At 46.2% G+C, this 20,145-nt stretch overlaps 1 pseudogene; it reads left to right on the top strand.

Moving 5' to 3' along the window:
- Positions 1–15,240: 15,240 nt before the first annotated feature.
- LOC141161330 (uncharacterized) lies at positions 15,241–16,020 on the top strand (annotated as a pseudogene).
- The last annotated feature ends 4,125 nt before the right edge of the window (positions 16,021–20,145 follow it).

Here is a 20,145-nt window from a genome sequence, read left to right as displayed (position 1 = left end):
CTGGGTGCCCTGGAGCAGAGATGGATGGCCCGCCTGTCCAATTTTGAGTTCACGATCAAATACCGGGCAGGACGCTCCAATACCAATGCGGACGCCCTGTCCAGGATGCCAAACCTACCGGACGGAGGGGAAGATCCAGAAGAACTGGAAGAGGTCGAACTCCCTGCGTTCCATCGTCATGGGATTACCCAGTATTCCCACCGTGTGAGGGGCCAGCGAACCGCTACGTTCAACCCCTTACCCCACTACAACTGGGCGGAGACGCAAGACAGTGACCCCGCAGTCCGTCTGGTGAAGGAGATGCTGACCCAGGCTGACGCCCGCCTGGACCCAGACGCTACGGAAGAGACCAAGCAGCTGTGGACGGAAAAGAGCAGACTGTTTCTCTACAAGGAGAAGTTGTGCCGCAGAATGGTCAATTCCCGGACACATGAGCTGATCTGGCAGGTGGTGGTACCGAGACGGGACACAGCTATGGTGCTGGAGGCCTACCACAATGGGGCAGGGCACTTCGGATGGAAGAAGCTGGAGTTCCTGCTGCGTGAACGGTTCTACTGGATAGGCATGAGAGGAGCCATTGAGAGGTGGTGTAGAGACTGTGGCCCGTGCAAGAAGAAAGGACCGTGCCAGCCAGAGGACTCCCCTGCAGCCCATCATCACCAGGCAGCCGCTGGAACTGGTCGCCCTGGACCATGTTAAGCTGGCTCAAAGCAGAAGCGGGTATGTCTATGCCCTAACCATCGTGGATCACTACTCCCGGTTCCTGGTGGTGGTCCCTGTCAAAGACTTAACGGCTCAGACAGCAGCCAGAGCCTTCCAGCTGCACTTCTGCCGCCCACACGGGTACCCGGACCAAGTGCTGACGGACCAAGGACCAGCCTTTGAAGCGGAGGTCTTCCAGGAGTTCTGCAACCTGTATGGCTGCAAGAAGATAAGAACAATGCCCTATCACCCCCAAACCAATGGACTCTGCGAGAAGATGAACCAGGTGGTGATAGATCAGCTAAAAACAATGCCCCTGGGAGAACGCAGTCTGTGGCCTGAGAAACTGCCCGATCTGGTGGACCTGTATAACCACATCCCGGTAGGTTCCACCAACTGTGCCCCGGCTTACCTAATGCGAGCAAGACCTGGTAAGCAGCCTGTTGACCTGGATATGGGAGTCCTGACACCCGAGGACACCTCAACAGAGGCAGACTGGGATACAGAACGGCAGCAACAGTAACGGAAAGTACAGGAGAGCGTCGAGCGAAGTCTCTGTTAATCAAAAGAAAGGCGGGAGAGGACTTATAACCAACATGCTCCCGCTGTTCCCCTGGTACCTGGAGAGCAGGTCTTGAAAAGAAAAAGGTGGCTCCATAAGTTGGACGACCAGTGGGAAAAGGACCCGTACACCGTACTGCCCTCAAGCCACAATAATCCAAAGGTGTACGTCATCAGTAAGGATGGAGGAGAGACCACAGCCACTGTCTCCAGAGACCACCTGAAAAAGTGCCCCAAGAAGTTGCAAAGCACGGATGAAGATCATGAGGACCCTCAACCAGTAGAGGAAAAGGAGGAAATGATCAGCACCGTACTCGGAGACTTTCCCCGGTCCTGGACACAAGTAAACAATGCTATCGTGGTGCCCGTCCTCACCTTTCTCCAGCCAGCCCCTCAAGTGCCTACAGAAGACCAGGTACAGCTGGAAGAGCAGCCGGCCCAGGAGGCAGAAGAGTCCACACCAGCAGCGCAGGAGGATCAACCCTCTGCTAGTAGTGAGCCTGCAGTGCCCCTAGTGAGCCAAAGAGTGCGCAGACAGCTGCCCAGCTTACCCATAACACCTCCTACACCCTGTAGTGCAGGACCAGTTAGTAAGCTCCGTAGGTCCACTAGAGTCACTAGAGGTCAGATGCCCGCTCGCTGGAAAATCTAAACTAATGCACTGTGAATTTATCTGTTTAACTGTTTATGGTTTATGTTTGTTGCTTGTTATTAATTATGTTTCTCAGTTACCCTGCAGATTTCTTTGGACTAACAGGTTATGGACACTGGAAAACCGGAACAATCTTGTAGATAGTTGCACATTGTGCCTCTTGCGAAGACGGCCGCGGAAGAGAAAACCTGTCTGGCGTGGCCTCCTTGCGGCCCAAAGTAGCTAACTTCAGCCTTGCAGCCACGCCCAGGGCCAACGCAAGGGGTTTGCTTTGGACAGGTCCCCTACTTTGCTTAAAGCTTCACCTTGGGTGCTATGGACACCCGGTTGCGGACACGCCGTGACCTTTAAAGAACTAAAGCTTCTTGTAAATATGTTACTGTATTATCGTTTATACCCTTGTATTTATGTTTCTTTAAAAATGTGTTTAGTCCCGGAGTGCTAAAAATTACTAGGGGGGAATGTGGCACCCCAGGGGTCTGGTTGCCACAGTCATAGAAATATTATGTCTGAGAGCAAGTGGGAGGTTTCTCTGGTCAGGAGCCCTAAGCATGCAACACTGCTCGCCCAGACCTGGGAGGGGAGGAATCTGCCCTTATTAACTGGGTCTGGGGCGGGATTAGGTCAGACAGAGTCTGAGAGTCAGAGCCTGGAGAGGGAAAGTAAGAACCAGGAGCTCTGTAGGAACAGTAGCTGAATACCAGGGGCTGGAGCTGAGCAGAGTTCACCCTGGTTGAAGACACTAATACCGGACACGGAGTCCGAGGCTGTGGGGACATCCAGGTCCAGCAGCAGAATCCAACCGGCAGGGGATTCCATGTCCTCTGGCCATAGAAGCCCGGAGGCACGGTCACAAGCAAGGGACCAGCAACGCCATTGTGAAGCGGAGACTAACAGAAGGCCCCAAGTCACCGGCCATACGGGTGAGCACCACACGGTATACTCAGGGACGTGGGCTACTTCTACCCGCATAGAGCAAGGTAGCCAGGAAAGAGTGCAGATAGACGGGGAGGCCTACAACTCCACCTGGCCAGGGGGAGATCCTGCTTGCTCACAGACTGACCAGGCCCCTACTCCTAACCAGTACTCCCGGGAGGGTCTGCTTTATACCATCAGTAAAGACCCTGAACTGCACCACACGTCTCTGTGTTTCATCGCCGCACCAGCACCATTAGTACTGGGACGCTCACACCATCACTACCATCTTCCACACTAGCTGCCCTGAGGCAATACTTCTCCCGTGGGGAGTTATCCCATACTTGGCTGCGCATACATCAGCTTCAGCGGTCTGCAGCGCAGCGGCGGTCCCCACTGACCGCAATCCACGGATGGCGTAGTCGGACATTTGTCACATTACTAAGACTGCCACTGGTTTGACCGCCCTGGACACGGACCGGATCACGGCCACACTGAGACTACAACCCCCAGCGATCCGGCTCCGGGTATCCCCCGCACAACACAGGCCCAGGGGGCGCGCCATAAGTACATGCCAACAATGATTTTGCTACTGAGAGAAAAACATTTGATTTATTGTGATTTACACTAAATTGAATGCGCTGATTCCAAACATGAACTCCGAATTTTCCTGACACATTTAGATTTTAAGTTATACATGCAAAGCCTATTCACTTATAATATTAATGCATTATATATTGGAAATATTCCAACGTACATGCCCAGACCTCTCCGAACACGCTCATACAGGTCTATCGGCTGATGTCAGCAGGGAGTATATAAGGCAAACTGGACAGAGCTCAATAAAGTGATCGGTTATAGTGCTATCAGTTTGGAAACTTAAGGCTGGAGTCATACTAGCGTAAAAAAAATTGGTCCGATGCTGAAAAATTAGGACGAGTGTATGGTGGTATGTTATACATACTGCTGAATAAAAAGGGTTCAATAAAATATTATACACCCCAAAAAAATGTTTAGTGTGAAAAAGCAGGAAAACATTAAAAATCTTATATTAATCTGGTATCGCTATAATCGTACTGACCTACAGAATAAAGCCATTGTATCACTTATACCCGGGGCCGGCGTCAGCACCCGGAGTACGCGGGCAAGTGCCGGGGCCCTGAGCAGGCTCACTCACCCGCTGCGCTATGGGACCTGTGAGAGGAGGAGGGCGGTGTCAGCTCCTGCTCCCCCAGCTTGCTCAGGGCCCCGTCAGCCGGCGGCGCAATACTTACCTCTCCCTGTGCTTCTGCAGCAGGTCCGATGTCTTCCGCAGCTGCAGCACTGTGACGTCTCAGGTCAGAGGGTGCAGTGACGTCTTTCCACCGCGCTCTCTCCTGAGCCGTCACAGCGCAGAGTGGGAAGACGCCGGCGATGCTGGAGTACAGAGCATCGGCAGCAGGTGAGTAGTTAGGTGAGTATTTTATTTTATTTTTTTTTAATGTATGGAGGCATGGGGAATTATAAAGGAGGGGGGAGAGAGGTGACATCCTGCATGGGGCGTTATATGGGGGGAAAGTGACATCCTGCATGGGGCATTATAAGGGGTGGTGACATTATGCATGGGGCATTATAAGCGTGGGTGACATAATGCATGGGGCATTATAAGGGGGGTGACATTCTGCATGGGGCATTATAAGGGGGAGTGACATAATGCATGGGGCATTATAAGGGGGGGTGACATCCTGCATGGGGCATTATATGGGGGGAACAGCCTGCATAAGACATTATGTGGGGGGAACAGCCTGCATAAGGCATTATGTGGTGGGAACAGCCTGCATGGAACATTTATTGGGGGCATAGCCTAAATGGAGCGTTATATGGGGCATTATAAGGGGGGGCGACATTCTGCATGGGGCATTATAAGGGGTGGTGTGACATCCTGCATGGGGCATTATAAGGAGGGGGAAGTGACATTCTGCATGGGGCATTATAAGGGAGGAGGGGTGTGACATCCTGCATGGGGCATTATTAGGGAAGGGGGAGAGAGGTGACATCCAGCATGGGGCATTAAACAAGGGGGAAGTGGCATCCTGTATGGGGCATTTTATGGGGGAAGTGCCATCCTGCATGGGGCATTATATAGGGGGGGAGTGACATCCTGCATGGGGCATTATATGGGGGGGTGACATCCTGCATGGGGCATTATAAGTGGGGGTTGACATAATGTATGGGGCATTATAAGCGGGGGTGATTTCCTGCATGGGGCATTATAAGGGAGGTGACATAATGCATGGGGCATTATAAGGGGGGGGTGACATAATGCATGGGGCATTATAAGGGGGGGATATTCTGCATGGGGCATTATAAGGGGGAGTGACATAATGCATGGGGCATTATAAGGGAGGGTGACATCCTGCATGGGGCATTATAAGAGGGGGTGACATCCTGCATGGGGCATTATATGGGGGGAACAGCCTGCATGAGGCATTATGTGGGGGCCAATATTCTGTATGGAGCGTTATCTGGGGCCAGTATCCTATATGGAGCGTTATAATGGGGCCAATATCCTTTATGGAGCGTTATATGGGGGCCAGTATCCTGTATGGACCATTTTATGGGGGCCAGTATTCTGTATAGATTGATTCGCCGGTTTCTGAGCTATTGTAGATTTTACAATAGATATCGGTCATGTAATGTAAGAAGTGAAATCTTCTGCATTGTATTATATATATATATATTTTTCTGTGGCATCTGTGCGTCAAGAATCGTGGTATGTGTTAAAGGGGCCCACTGAAACTCTTTCGCCCAGTGCCCACGAAAACCTGGAGCCGGCCCTGCTTATACCGCACGGCGAATGTCATGAAAGAAATAAAAAGCAATTCTTGAACTTTTGTTCATATTTATCCTGTGAATGCTGGGAGTTGTTGTTTCACAAAAACTGGAATGTCCATAGTTCCTGCACCTACAAAATGTGTGAAAATGTGTAACAATGGGAATGGTTTCTCTCATAGACAATGATTCCTGCTCTTACCTGTCATTTGTCCATTGCTAGATGTATCACCAGCAAAGAAAACACTCAATGTTCTTGATTTCAGGCCTTAAATACACTAAAGCTGGAATTGGACTGGTTGCTATGGGCTATAGGTCTTTGTTCCTATGGTAACAGTGTAGTGTTGTCATAGAGCCTAGAATTTAATTACATTTGAAGTAATATAAAGTTATTTATTTTTTTCAGTCACAGTAAATGCATTTTACTTTTGGGAACTTTTCCTTATTCGTCCTGCTCCTCCAGCCTTGATGCTAACCAATGTGATCTGCCATATTATTACTACTTGTTATTAATATTAATTAATACCTATGGAGATATCACTCATGGTCATATGTGACATCATCAAATCCAGGAGGCCATTGTTACCTCACAGCATGATGTCACAATGACTGTGGGTCTATATAAACGGGTGTTCAGGGGGCAAATAATCATTTCAAGAGATGAAGACAAGGAGAGCAGAGGATCCAGGATCGAGGACACAGATTCTCATTTCAGGAGATGAGACGAGGAGATTGGAAGTTCCAGGATTGAGGATACAGGTAAATGAGAAACTATACAGGGATTTGTTAGTGAACTTAGCGCCAACATGGACATCGATCCTCCAAGTCTACAGATTGTGGCTGTAAGGTTCTAGCTTTCTCCAGTCTTTGCTGGCAGAATCTCTAGACTTGGGTGATGAAGGTTCTTTGTGAGGTCACACAGCGGAATGTTGGACACTGAGAGTTCTATGCAGCAAACATGGGGACATCCCTGGGGCTATCACAGAGGTCAGCAACAAGATGGGACCTTGGATGGAGACACTGTATAGGCTACTTCGGTCAGTGACAGTTCCAGTGGTATCTGTGGCTGGCACAGATTGCTGGTGGTGGTTCTGTCACTTTAATTTCAGATTTTTGAAGCAAAAAAAATCTACCCTTAGTCCCCCACATGGGAGAGAGGTTGGTGTACATACATTGGGGGACACATATTAATTTATTTTACTCTATTTTACATACATATATATATATATATATATATATATATACACTGTATATATATATATATATATATATATATATATATATATATATATATATATATATATATATAGTTTCCACAATTTTTTATAAATTACATTTATTGCACCATTTTTAAGTATCTACATCAAAATTTAAAAATGCAAAGAAAAGGGGGCATAAAGTACAATATATATATGACTGATTTTCTATGGGTCTTTGCCTGATCCGTCTTGTATTATTTTTTTCTTACCAGGAAGAATATCTGGATCCTGGAAGGAAGACTGAAGAATCTAACAAGAGCAACGGGATTATTTAGTGTTAATCATTTAATATGTCTGTAGATAATATTTGTTGTCTTATGGGGTCATTATATACTGATTATATAGATCTAATTCTGGAATCAGTGCATCATGACATCATATTACATAGGGGTCTGCTGTCTAACCAAATTGTATAAAGGACCTGATATGATATAACTGCCCTATGTCTGTATCCGAAGGGCTAGGGTTTGTGGGGTGTAGTGTTTGTGGGGGGTAGTGTTTGTGGGGGGTAGTGTTTGTGGGGTGTAGTGTTTGTTGGGGGTAGTGTTCTGTATTTTTACAGAGATCAACGTAGACAAGCTATAAGCTCAGAGTCCGATCTGATAAGGAGAGGTGAGGCGTGTTACCAGGACAAAGAAGATCTGCTCTCCGGAAACGAGTCATTGCTCTATATATCAAATAGTTAGTTGTAGTATGGCCTTGGTCCAGGGTTCTTGAACTGATCGCCTTTTCTCGGGGTCAAGAAGGAATTTTTTCCCTGTGACACACATTGGCTGAACGTGTCCAGGTTTTTTGCCTTCTTCTGGATCATTGGCTTTAGGTAGGGGTAAACATTTTATTTAATAAAATGTTTAAAATTAATGCTCTGTCTCCTTGTGTCTTTATTTTATAGCACTCAGGTAGTTGTATATGTCAGTTCTCATTTTTATGATCCACGGCTGCCACAATATGAAGGCAAACTGAAATACAAGGGCGGTAATTATGTGTCTACTAATGTAATGACTGTATCTATGATGCATAAAATATAGTCAAAAAAGCAAGGGGTAGATGCCCAAACAGATTTAAGTCAAGAAAAGCAGTAATTGGACTAATTAAAAATATCTTTTCATTAGAATTGATTAAAAAACCTCAATAAAAATCACCCCAAAACGCCAATAACAAATATCAACAGAGATGAGGTAGGTCACCTCAGTGACCAGTAGGTGCTTAGAATAGTGCCAGTATTCCAAAACCAATTGTCACTAGACATGCAGCCAAACACACAGCAGGTACAAATAACAATTTAGTGACCAGCTAGGGGTGGCCACAAACTGTACAATAAATGCTCATATCCTTATATACACACGTGGTCAAAATTGTTGGTACCCCTCGTTTAAAGAAAGAAAAACCCACAATGGTCACAGAAATAACTTTAATCTGACAAAAGTAATAATAAATTAAAAATCTATGAAAATGAACAAATGAAAGTCAGTCATTGCTTTTCAACCCTGCTTCCACAGAATTAAAAAAAAAATAAACTCATGAAATAGGCCTGGACAGAAATGATGGTACCCCTGAAAATAATGTGACAAAAGGGACATGTTAAATGAAGTTGTGTCCACTAATTAGCATCACAGGTGTCTACAATCTTATGATCAGCCAGTGGGCCTGTATATAGGGTTACATATACTCACTGTGCTGTTTGGTGACATGGTGTGTAGCACACTCAACATGGACCAGAGGAAGCAAAGGAAACAGTTGTCTCAGGAGATTAGAAAGAAAATTATAGACAAGCATGTTAAAGGTAAAGATTATGAGACCATCTCCAAGCAGCTTGATATGCCTGTGACTACAGTTGCAAATATTATTCAGAAATTTAAGATCCATGGGACTGTAGCCAACCTCCCTGGACGTAGCCGCAGGAGGAAAATTGATGATAAATCAAAGAGACGGATAATACGAATGGTAACAAAAGAGCTTAGGATAACTTCTAAAGAGATTAAAGGTGAACTTCAAGCTTAAGGAACATCAGTGTCAGATCGCACCATTCGTCGTTGTTTGATCCAAAGTGGACTTCATGGGAGACAACCAAGGAGAACATCATTGTTGAAAAAAAAGTCATAAAAAAGCCAGACTGGAATTTGACAAACTACATGTTGACAAGCAACAAAGCTACTGGGAGAATGTCCCATGGACAGATGTCTGTGTTCACAGACAGAAAAATGAAAGGGGTTGTCCACTACTATTGAAAATAGTCCAATGTATTATTATGATGAATAGAAGCTTCTTTGTAAATACCTTTCTCTGCTGTTTCTGCCTGTGAGCGGCACTATCACTTGCCGCTCACAGGTATCACGTCACCCCCAGCTGCAGTCGGCGCTGACAAGTTCAGGCTGCAGCCGAGGGTCCCTCTTCTGCGTTCCATGGTGGCTGCTGGGTTGTGGGCGGGGTTACCCCGCGCATCACACCCGGCATCCACCGCGTGCTCTCCCTCTCCCCATTCATTGAGAAAGCAAGTGTTGGATGCAGAGTGTGACGTGGGGGTAACCCTGCCCACAACCCAGCAGCCACCGCGGGGATCCCAGCGCTGAGTCACACCTCACTTGATATGACCTCAGCGGGGGTCACATGCTGCCTGTGAGTGGCCAGTGATAGCGTTGCTCACAGGCAGAAACAGCAGAGGAAGGTAATTACAAAGAAGCTTCTGTTCATCATAAAAATACATTGGGCTATTTTCCATAGTAGTGGACAACCCCTTGAAGCATAACAAAAAAAGAACACTGTCCCTACTGTTAAACAAGGAGGAGGCTCTGTTATGTTTGGGGCTGCTTTGCTGCATCTGACACAGGATGTCTTGAATCTGTGCAGGGTACAATGAAATCTCAAGTCGATCAAGGGATTCTAGAGAGAAATGTGCTGCCCACTGTCAGAAAGCTTGGTCTCAGTCGCAGGTCATGATTCTTGCAACAGGATAATGACCCAAAACACACAGCTAAAAACACCCAAGAATGGCTAAGAGGAAAACATTGGACTATTCTGAAGTGGCCTTCTATGAGCTCTGACCTAAATCCTATTGAGCATCTTTAGAAAGAGCTGAAACATGCCGTCTGGAAAAGGCAACCTTCAAACACGAGACTACTGGAGCAGTTTGCTCATGAGGAGTGGGCCAAAATACCTGTCGAGAGGTGCAGAAGTCTCATTGACAGTTACAGGAATCGTTTGATATCAGTGATTGCCTTAAAAGTTTGTTCAACAAAATATTAAGTTAAGAGTACCATCATTTCTGTCCAGGCCTACTTCATGAGCTTAATTTTTTTAAAAATTCTGTGGAAGCAGGGTTGAAAAGCAATGACTGACTTTCATTTGTTCATTTTAATCATTTTTAATTTATTATTACTTTCGTCAGATTCAAGTTATTTCTGTGACCATTCTGGGTTTTTCTTTCATTAAACGAGGGGAAGGAATAACTTTGACCACGTGTGTACTATTGAACAGTTTTTATATGTTCCTTAGTTCAGAAATGGCAATGCTCATTCAAACTAGCTGAGCATTCAAGTGGTTACTAGTGGAACCCCCAGTCCTTTTCTTCAACTGTGGAGCATATTATGCCTTTTCTCAGGTATTTATGTAGGATGATAATAATTAGCATATATCAGTCAGACATCCTCTATAAACCTGTCCACTTTGGGCAAAGGGGATAACACTCTTATAGGTGCAGCTACATACATGCAGCGACATAGGGATATGATCTCAACATACCACTGTCACCCTGTATGCACAATAATGCGGTATTGGTGTAACTGTGTGCACACATGTGATTATTCACCAACCGTAGGAAAAAAAAGGGAATAATCTCACCCAAATTAAGGATATACCATGCCGGTTCCCTAGTTCATTCATTTCCTCCATTCTCCCGACGCTTTTCTTCAAACACATTGATTCATCAGGGGAGGTACTTATTCCTACCGTGTAGACGGTAATATCATTACAGACACGTTTGTGGGATAATGTGCTCAATGTTGCAGTAGAGGCACTCACCTCACTGTCTCCATTTTAAACCAACACTGCGCTGTTGTGGCTCCGTCTACAGTGCGTGACGCATTTCCAGTCCGAAGATCTCACTTCCGGTCTGTGAAACGCAGGACATGGCCGCTGGAACTCACTGGTTCCGGAAGCGACGCCTAAGGCGCCGCCGCATGGTAACAGTGTCCAGGGCTCACAATCCTTGTCCTTGCCCCCCAGACTCGAGATACAAGGTAGAAGGTTTGCAACCGCCTACAGTGAGTACAGAAAGTATTCAGGCCCCTTTAATTTTTTCACTCATTGTTTCATTGCAGCCATTTGGTAAATTATAAAAAGTTATTTTTTTTTCTCATTATAGTACACTCTGCACCTCATCTTGACTGAAAAAAAAACAGAAATGTAGAAATTTTTGTAAATTTATTTAAAAAGAAAAACTGAAATATCACATGGTCATAAGTATTCAGACCCTTTGCTCAGTATTAAGTAGAAGCACCCTTTTGAGCTAGTACAGCCATGAGTCTTCTTGGGAATGATGCAACAAGTTTTTCACACCTGGATTGGGGGATCCTCTGCCATTCTTCCTTGCAGATCCTCTCCAGTTCCGTCAGGTTGGATGGTGAACGTTGGTGGACAGCCATTTTCAGGTCTCTCCAGAGATGCTCAATTGGGTTTAGGTCAGGGCTCTGGCTGGGCCAGTCAATAATGGTCACAGAGTGGCTCTGAAGCCACTTCTTTGTTATTTTAGCTGTATGCTTAGGGTCATTGTCTTGTTAGATGGTGAACCTTCGGCCAAGTCTGAGCTCCAGAGCACTCTGGAAGAGGTTTTCATCCAGGATATCTCTGTACTTGGCCGCATTCATGTTTCCTTCAATTGCAACCAGTCGTTCTGTCTCTGCAGCTGAAAAACACCCCCATAGCATGATGCTGCCACCACCATGTTTCTCTGTTGGGATTGTATTGGGCAGGTGATGAGCAGTGCCTGGTTTTCTCCATACATATCATTTAGAATTATCACCAAAAAGTTCTATCTTTGTCTCATCAGACCAGAGAATCTTATTTCTCATAGTCTGGGAGTACTTCATGTGTTTCTGAGCAAACTCTATGCGGGCTTTCATATGTCTTGCACTGAGCAGAGGCTTCCGTCGGGCTACTCTGTCATAAAGGCCCGACTGGTTGAGGGCTGCAGTGATAATTGACTTTGAACTTTCTCCCACCTCACTACTGCATCTCTGGAGGTCAGCCACAGTGATCTTGGAGTTCTTCTTTACCTCTCTCACCAAGGCTCTTTTCCCACGATTGCTCAATTTGGCTCAACGGCCAGGTCTAGGAAGACTTCTGGTGGTCCCAAACTTCTTCCATTTAAGGATTATGGAGGCCACTGTGCTCTTAGGAACCTTGAGTAATGCAGAAATTCTCTTGTAACTTTGACCAGATATGTGCCTTGTCATAATTCTGTCTCTGAGCTCCTTGGGCAGTTCCTTTGAGCTCATGATTCTCAATTGGTCTGACATGCTGTTAAGCTCACGCCCGGACTGGGCCACGAACCGAGGAGTGCCTGGAGGGGCGTGACTATGTGCCTTGCCAGATCCGACCACGGACACACGGCGGCTTAATCGACTCCGTGGTCTGAGGAGGGATGAGGGAGGTGGCCCAGGTGCTACTCCAGGTCAGACCTCTGTCACACAGCTGTTGACACACACCAGGGAATGCAGGAAAGGACAGGTTTGGTTGGTATGCAGACGGACGGGTACTGGCAGGCACGGCTGGTATACAGACAGGCAGGTACTGACAGGTAGGTAAACAGGCTGGTTAGGGACCAGTACAGACTGGGATACAGGAGCAGAGCCGCAGGAGCGGAGGACAAGCGGAGCAGAGCAGTGCCGCAGGTGCGGAGGACAAGGGGAGCAGAGCCGCAGATGCAGATGACAAGCGGAGCAGAGCAGAGCCGCAGGTGCGGAGGACAAGCAGAGGGAAGCAGAGCCGCAGGTGCGGGCAGACAGGACAGGGCTCTGTTCCCATGGAACAGACTGGGAAACACAGGAAGATAGCTGGAACACAGGCGGTAGATACAAAGGCAGGGAAACTGGACAAGCAGAACCTGATACACACAAGGTACTTGCAATGAAGTAGCGAGTGGACACAAAACTCACAAACAGAAGTACAGAGACAATGAGTAGGAGTTAGGTACTGGTTCAGACACTGCAGGAAAAGGGAAGGATCGGACATAGAGACAAACAGGTAATGGGCTAGGACACAGTTCAGACAGGAACTGACACTGGAAAGAGATACAGGAACAAGCCTGTGCATACAGCCCCCAGAGTGGCGGAAAAAACTAGAAGTCACAGATGCAGGTAACGGGCCTGGGTTCTCAGCCCCCGGGGTGGCGGAAGCAGACTAGAAGTCACAGATACAGGACAGGACCTGGCTACTCAGTTGCACAGAACACACTGAAAGAAAGTGTTGCTCAGGCACCTCCCACTGGGTGGAGGAGGTTTAAGTATCCAGTGACTCACAGCAATAGGCTGGGGACGCATTAGGGCTGTGCACACTGTAACTTTAACCCTCAACTGGTGAGGTGGGGTTTGCCACAACCCAGGGAATTTTTGTTCGGCTTCCATTCATTGAAAAATGCTGGTATGAGGATCCATGTCTCATTAGCTTCCATCCATTTGTGGGTGTCAAAAATTTGTTATACTCATGTGTAATCAATCGCCAATAAGAAAACGATTAAAACAAATGTGATCTTTGAATTTTCTGTAAAAATAAGAGATTTCTAAACACTGGGTTATAGGAAACCTCACATCGCAAGTTGCGTAACAAAAACCCCACCTCACCAGTTGAGGGTTAAGAATCAGGAAGTGCCAGCGCCGCCGCCCTAAGCCAGCAGACAAGAGACATGCACACAGCAGGTAGAGGAGCATAGTGTGCAGCCTGGACTGGTAGGTAAGTTGGCGGTCTTGCATGGTGGGAGATGGTAAGCTATGTCACCACGCCGTCAAGGATGTTACACATGCGCTGTGAGCTGTGAGGTTTTATATAGAGATGTGTGTGCCTTTCCAAATTAAGTCCTATCAGTTTAATTAAACACAGCTGGACTCCATTGAAGGATGTAATGCAGCGACTTGCTGCATTGCCAAAATGTCTGAGGGGGTGTGTTCTGGCTCACCACGTACCTCCCCTTCAGGTGACTGATCACATGACTGTGACCTCATCACAGGTCCTGTGTGCACAGAGTGATATATATTCGGGGGGGGTTTGAAACGCAGTGAGTCAAGAGACCTGATCTCTGTGCCTGAGACCCCATTAGACCTGGAAGGCACGAGGCCTGTAGGCCACATCTGGTGAGCCTTAAACCACAGCTTTGGCAGAACAGAGATGATGGAAGCAGCTATACCTGACAAAGGTAAAAGACAGTGCTTGATATGGACATTGATGTTGTTACTTTGCTTAGGACTGTTTCTGAAGCCAAACGGGCATAGCTACGACTGAAAAGGCTCTAGGATATTTTGTGTGTAACATTCCTGCGAGCCACTGAGATGGACTATGTTATAAGCAGTTTATGATGTGTAATAAACTGCTGGACTTTAGATTACAGGAAAACATTGCATGTGTGCTTTAATTGACCCGGTGAAGTGAGTGCCCCTCAACATGATCAATAGCGCTACATCACAATTGGTTAGAGAATGCGGGCAACTGCAGTCTGGTTGCAAGGGATAATGGCACAGGACGACGAATGTGGATGTAAGCATCTGACTGTGGCTCGACGGGGCCACGAAGATTTAAGCATCTGGCTGTAACTCGGCAGGGTTATGAAAATTGTCGTCGCACTCAAACCTGGTTTGCTGTGGCTTGGTGGGGCCACGAAAATTTTTCTGGGGAGAGCGGTGTGAAGTGTCTGGTGTGAACAGCGTACTGCGATGGCTATAAATGGAGCAGTATCCCCAGACGGAATGGAGAAAGGGTTAGTTGACTGGCTGCAAACGCTCTTCAGCAAAAGAAATGCAGGAGCTGATAAAGATGGCTGTGAATGGAGCAGAAAATGAGACTGAAGGTAATGAGCGATTAAAATGCCAGTTAAAATTGCAGCAGGTATTTGGGAAATGGCAACAGGACATGGTGCTGGAACGGCAGGAGCTGTTGGCACATTACAGAATGGCGGTAGCGGACCAATCCTTGAGTTCTCCTGTGGTGACAAAGTCCCATTTTCGTCGTCGAAAGTACAAGGGCCACAAAGAAGTTGCTCCTGTAGTCTTTGCTGAAAGGTTAAACAAATAAAATGCAATGCTGTGTGCCTTTATTCCGAGTGTGGATTCTCCTTTAGAAGCAGAGGAGATCAGGATGGAAGAGGAGGTGACGCTGCCAATAGCAACCTCTGGTACAGTATCAAACAATAAAGAAGACCAGGAGGAAGAGTTGGATGCAGTTCTGTAGATTCAGTACAAGCAGGATGATCTACTGAGACAGAAGGTTCAGGAACTGACAGCCCTGAAGGGAGCACTGAAAGAGGAGGTGGCCAATCATGACCAAGAGCTGGAGCCTTTCAGGCAGCAGTATCAGAGTGATGTACAGCAACTAAGGAAAAACATGGAGAATGTGTCCCAGGACCAGCTGAGCCTGGAGTCTGAGCAGCAGAAAATAAACCAGATTTTGAGGAACTTGCAGTGAGAACTGGAGGAAAGCAGAGAGGAACTCAACCAATGGAAGGAAATGTTACAGAAAAATAAAGAGGACCTCCGCAAAACCAAGGAGGAGGTTTTGCAGTTGAAGCTTGAGAAAGAGGAGTCTGAAGATGAGCTGAATGAAATGAAAAATCGTTTCTCCCTGGTGAAGTCAGAGCTGAACCAAGTGAAGAAAGGCTCTGTGGATGCAGAGGAAGCAGAGGTCACAAGAAAGGAAGTGCAGAGATTTCAAGAGCAGGTGAAGCAGCTGATGCAGGAGATGCAAAGGCTGGACGAGGGTCTACACCAGCGGGATAGGGAGCTATCTACCTTAAAAGGGGTGCTGAAGGACGAAGTTTCAGGATGCGATCAAGACCTTGAACAACTGCGCGAACAGTTCAACCGGGAGCTGCGTGAATCCAAGAAGGAGTATGATGAAAACAATAGGGACCTGCTATAAACCAAGAGGGACTATGAGGATCTCCTCAAGGTTAAGAAAAAGCTAGAGGATGATAAAGCTGATGCAGAGCACATGCTACAAATGATTGAGACCACTCAGCAGGACACCCATGATGAGAATGATGATCTCCGTAGAAAGATCCTAGGACTGGAAGCTCAGGTGAAGGAGCTGAAGACATTCTGTGATGATCTGCAGAGGGCAGAGACGTGCCTTCAGGATAGAATCAGCAGGATGGAAGCTGAGTGGAAAAAGATGCAGGAGTCTATCGGAGAAGCCACAGATCAGGGTCAGAAGTTTGCCACTGAAGAAGGGAGGTATGAAGTAAATACCTCCTCGAATAATGCGAGCTTGGATGATTCGGTGGATGTAAGAGCCGAGATCAAGGAGCTCAAGGAGACGCTACAAGCCCATTTGAAGCAAGAGAAGCTTGAGAGACTGGCTGTCGAGTGCGGAGTAGGCGCATTGGAGACATAGAGGGCTGAAAGAATTCTGCTGATAAAGGAGCAGTTGAAGCAGGAAGAACTTCAGAGAAGGGCTGCTGAGAGGCGAGTAGCTGAGCTAGAGGAAGAAGTTTTCGAGCTCAAAGGTCGCCTGGCAAAGTACCAATCAGTGAACGAGGCCGCCTTGGAGAAGGAAAAGGGCAAACAAGTTGCGCTTAATCCTTTATACTATGAGAAGGTGGAACTGAGGAGAGCTGAGGAAGTGTTAAAAGAAGATCATTATGGGAAGGAAAATGTCAAGAGGAGAATTCTTGAGTTCATAGCTGTGAGTCAGCTCAGGGGAAGCATACAGGGTGAAGAATCTGAAACTCAGTTGTCCCTGAAACCTGAGCCAGATGATCGTTTGGAGACCACTGGTTAGACAGAAACTTCTCGCTACAAGTGCCTCATAGATGTACCCGAATATTTGAGAGAAGAATGCACCAGAGAGTCAGTGCATGAAGAGTTTAAGAAGGCCGTGGGAGCCTGTAAGGTGTACTCGACCTCAGAAGCTAAACAGCTGGTGGTCCTGTCCACAACTGAAGTCACAGGGAAGAGGGTGGCTGTCCTAAGTGACATGCACTGGCGATGTGTTTGCACGAAGCGGATTGTCTGGTTGAAGACTGAACAAGGCATTAGACAACTGGAGCTTATGAGAAAAGCTCAAAGTCTGCGGGAAGAAGTCATCTGGGTGCCTCATGCTCTGGTAAGAAAGCTCATTGGGAGAAATGGCCAAGCCATGCAAATGATGGTAAAGAAGTCTGGTGTGATGAAAGTATGCAGTCCACGTGATCATCAGGACTGGATACCAGATGAAGACAGCATGGTGTCATTCTCCACTGTAGGAACGGAAGAAAATCTTGCATGTGTAAGAATGCTGATGGAGTACCGAGTGACCTACCTGCGAGAGGTAGAACAGTTGAATCTCGCCAGACTGTGAATGGAAAGACAGCGTCGACTGAGCAGCAGAAGATGGCAGCCGTCTATAAATTGTGAGACCAGACAGAGAACGGGCCCTCCAAATAATAGAACGGCTACAGCAGAAGTTATAGACCTTTCAAGATGTTCTGAGGATAGTGGGTGTGGGTTTAGAGGTCGTGAGTCCTCCAGTAACTCAAGTCTGAGAGGCCCATACAAATGACCCAATACAGTACGAGACAGTACGGAGTCGGACCTGACCTTAGATACAAGGGCAAGTGAGTCGCACTGCTGTATTGACCGCTGGGAGCGAGGGGGTTCTGACAAGGTTACGACTCGGAAATGTGAGTTGACGAAGTTAGTGGCAATGACTGATCACATGACTGTGACATCATCACAGGTCCTGTCCGCACAGAGGGATATATATTCGGGGGGGGTTTGAAACGCAGTGAGTCAAGAGACCTGATCTCTGTGCCTGAGACACCATTAGACCTGGGAGGCACAAGGCCTGTAGGCCACATCTGGTGAGCCTTAAGCCACAGCTTTGTCAGAACAGAGTTAATGGAAGCAGCTAGACCTGACAAAGGTAAAAGACGGTGCTTGATATGGACCTTGATGTTATTACCTTGCTGAGGACTGTTTCTGAAGCCAAGCGGGCATAGCTGCCACTGAAAAAGCTCTAGGATATTACATGTGTAACACTCCTGCGAGCCGCTGAGATGGACTATGTTATAAGCAGTTTATGATGTGTAATAAACTGCTGAACTTTAGATTACTGGAAAACGTTGCATGTGTGCTTTAATTAACCCGGTGAAGTGAGTGCCCCTCAACATGATCAATAGCGCTACCGCACAAGGAGTAGAACCCTCTCAAGGAGGATCACAAGGAAATGGACACCATGTGACTTAAATATGAGCGTCTCAGCAAAGGGTCTGAATACTTATGACCATGTGATATTTCAGCTTTTGTATTTTTTAATAAATTTGTAAAAATTTCTACATTTCTGTTTCTTTTCAGTCAAGATGGGGTACAGACTGTACTTTAATGAGAAAAAAAATGAACTTTTTAAAACATATAAAATGGCTGCAATGAAACAAAGTGAAATATTTAAAGGGTTCTGAATACTTTCCGTACCGACTGTATATTCTGCTCCTCAGGCATGTTGCGATGCGGCATAAACAGGTGTACTTCAGACGCATGCCCTGCTATATGGTTTGCAGCTGGAAATGGAGATCCACGTGAAGGGACACATATTTTTTATTGCTCCTTCAAACCCCCAAGAAGACACATGGTCACGGATCACTCTAAACAAATGGGATTTACCCTGATATTTTTATAAACACACAGTGGTACTCTAAAGAGGCAGACGGTCTCAGAGGTACATCACAGTTATATATATTAATGGGGTATAGAACAAGAAAATGATTGGGCAAAGATATTTTACCATTATTTATTAGTTATGTCAGGGGGGTCTAGATCAAGAATGAGATTAGACACTTAGCTTCCCATTAGGGTCAAGAAATGATACAGATACACATGCATGGATACCCTACATGTGGTAAGCTAGTAGGGTGATACCACCAACCTGCATTATTTGGAAAACACTGGGAAGGAAAGTGTTTATTATTCCCTACTCTCTCCCTATTCTATATTGTCCCCTACCTCACATGGTGGTTGGCACCCTAAAAAGGAAGCTCTTAAGTAGCAAATAGAGGTAACTAAAAAATTCTCATCAGAACTGGACTTCACAAAAAAAGAAACATAGTTACAGAACAAGGTAGAATGGTACCAATACCACCTAAAAGAGTGTAAACACAAGCTTTTTATTACCTTGAAGAATTCAGGGAAAACAAGGCATATTAGGTGCCGATTACCAGACAGAATTATACTCCTGAGATAGACTTATCCTCCTCTGAAACAGAGGTCTCACATACTGATACAAAATCCAAAACCCAAAAGGGGAAATTGAAAGGAAGGGGTGGATTTCGGGGGAGAGGAAATAACAGGAGAACCCCGCAGAGAGGGAGTTTTTTAGAGCTGAACTACCTGCTCAGGAGCCGATCCAATCAGCAGAATCCTGTTTAACAACACAGGTCATCAATCTATCATCAATGCCCCTCACTACTGATGAAATATGCGTACTGAGTAAACGTTTAAGTTTTATCCCCACCACTGATTTTGACAAATTTGAAATAATAATAGACCTGCATCTATTCATCAGACGTTTGAAATGAAAAAAGCACTTCCTTAGGGAGGATAGAAAGGAATGTGACAACTTGGGAATGCCCAATAACCTTCTACAAGGCGTGAGGTTGCTATACCATCTTGATGAGGTGAACCTGAATACATTGATCCCTTCACGGACATTAAAAATAAAATTTCTAGAATGCCACCTCCTACCGGAGACTTAAGTTCCATAAATTTCTTCCTTAATTTGGTTACGGAGGACATCATACAACTGACAAAAACTAAGCATTGGGAATAATGTAACCTTTCAAGAGGTGAAATGGATTCACTATGCAGACTTGAAAAGGATCAAACCATAACCATAAAGCCGTCCGACAAAGGCGGCAATGTGGTTGTGATGGATACCACTACAGACTCTCTCATCTCTCGGCATCACAGACTTGGCCCTATCTTGTATCTCCTCATAGACAGACAGGACATCAGTATCTCCCACTCACACACCACCTCCTCATCTCACCCGACTTTGCTGCCCGACTAATCC

This window comes from Phyllobates terribilis, unplaced genomic scaffold, assembly GCF_046119375.1.
Source record: "Phyllobates terribilis strain yellow unplaced genomic scaffold, ASM4611937v1 Scaffold_9__5_contigs__length_417890890, whole genome shotgun sequence".
Taxonomy (NCBI): Eukaryota; Metazoa; Chordata; class Amphibia; order Anura; family Dendrobatidae; genus Phyllobates; species Phyllobates terribilis.
This window is presented reverse-complemented; position numbering and strand designations above follow the sequence as displayed.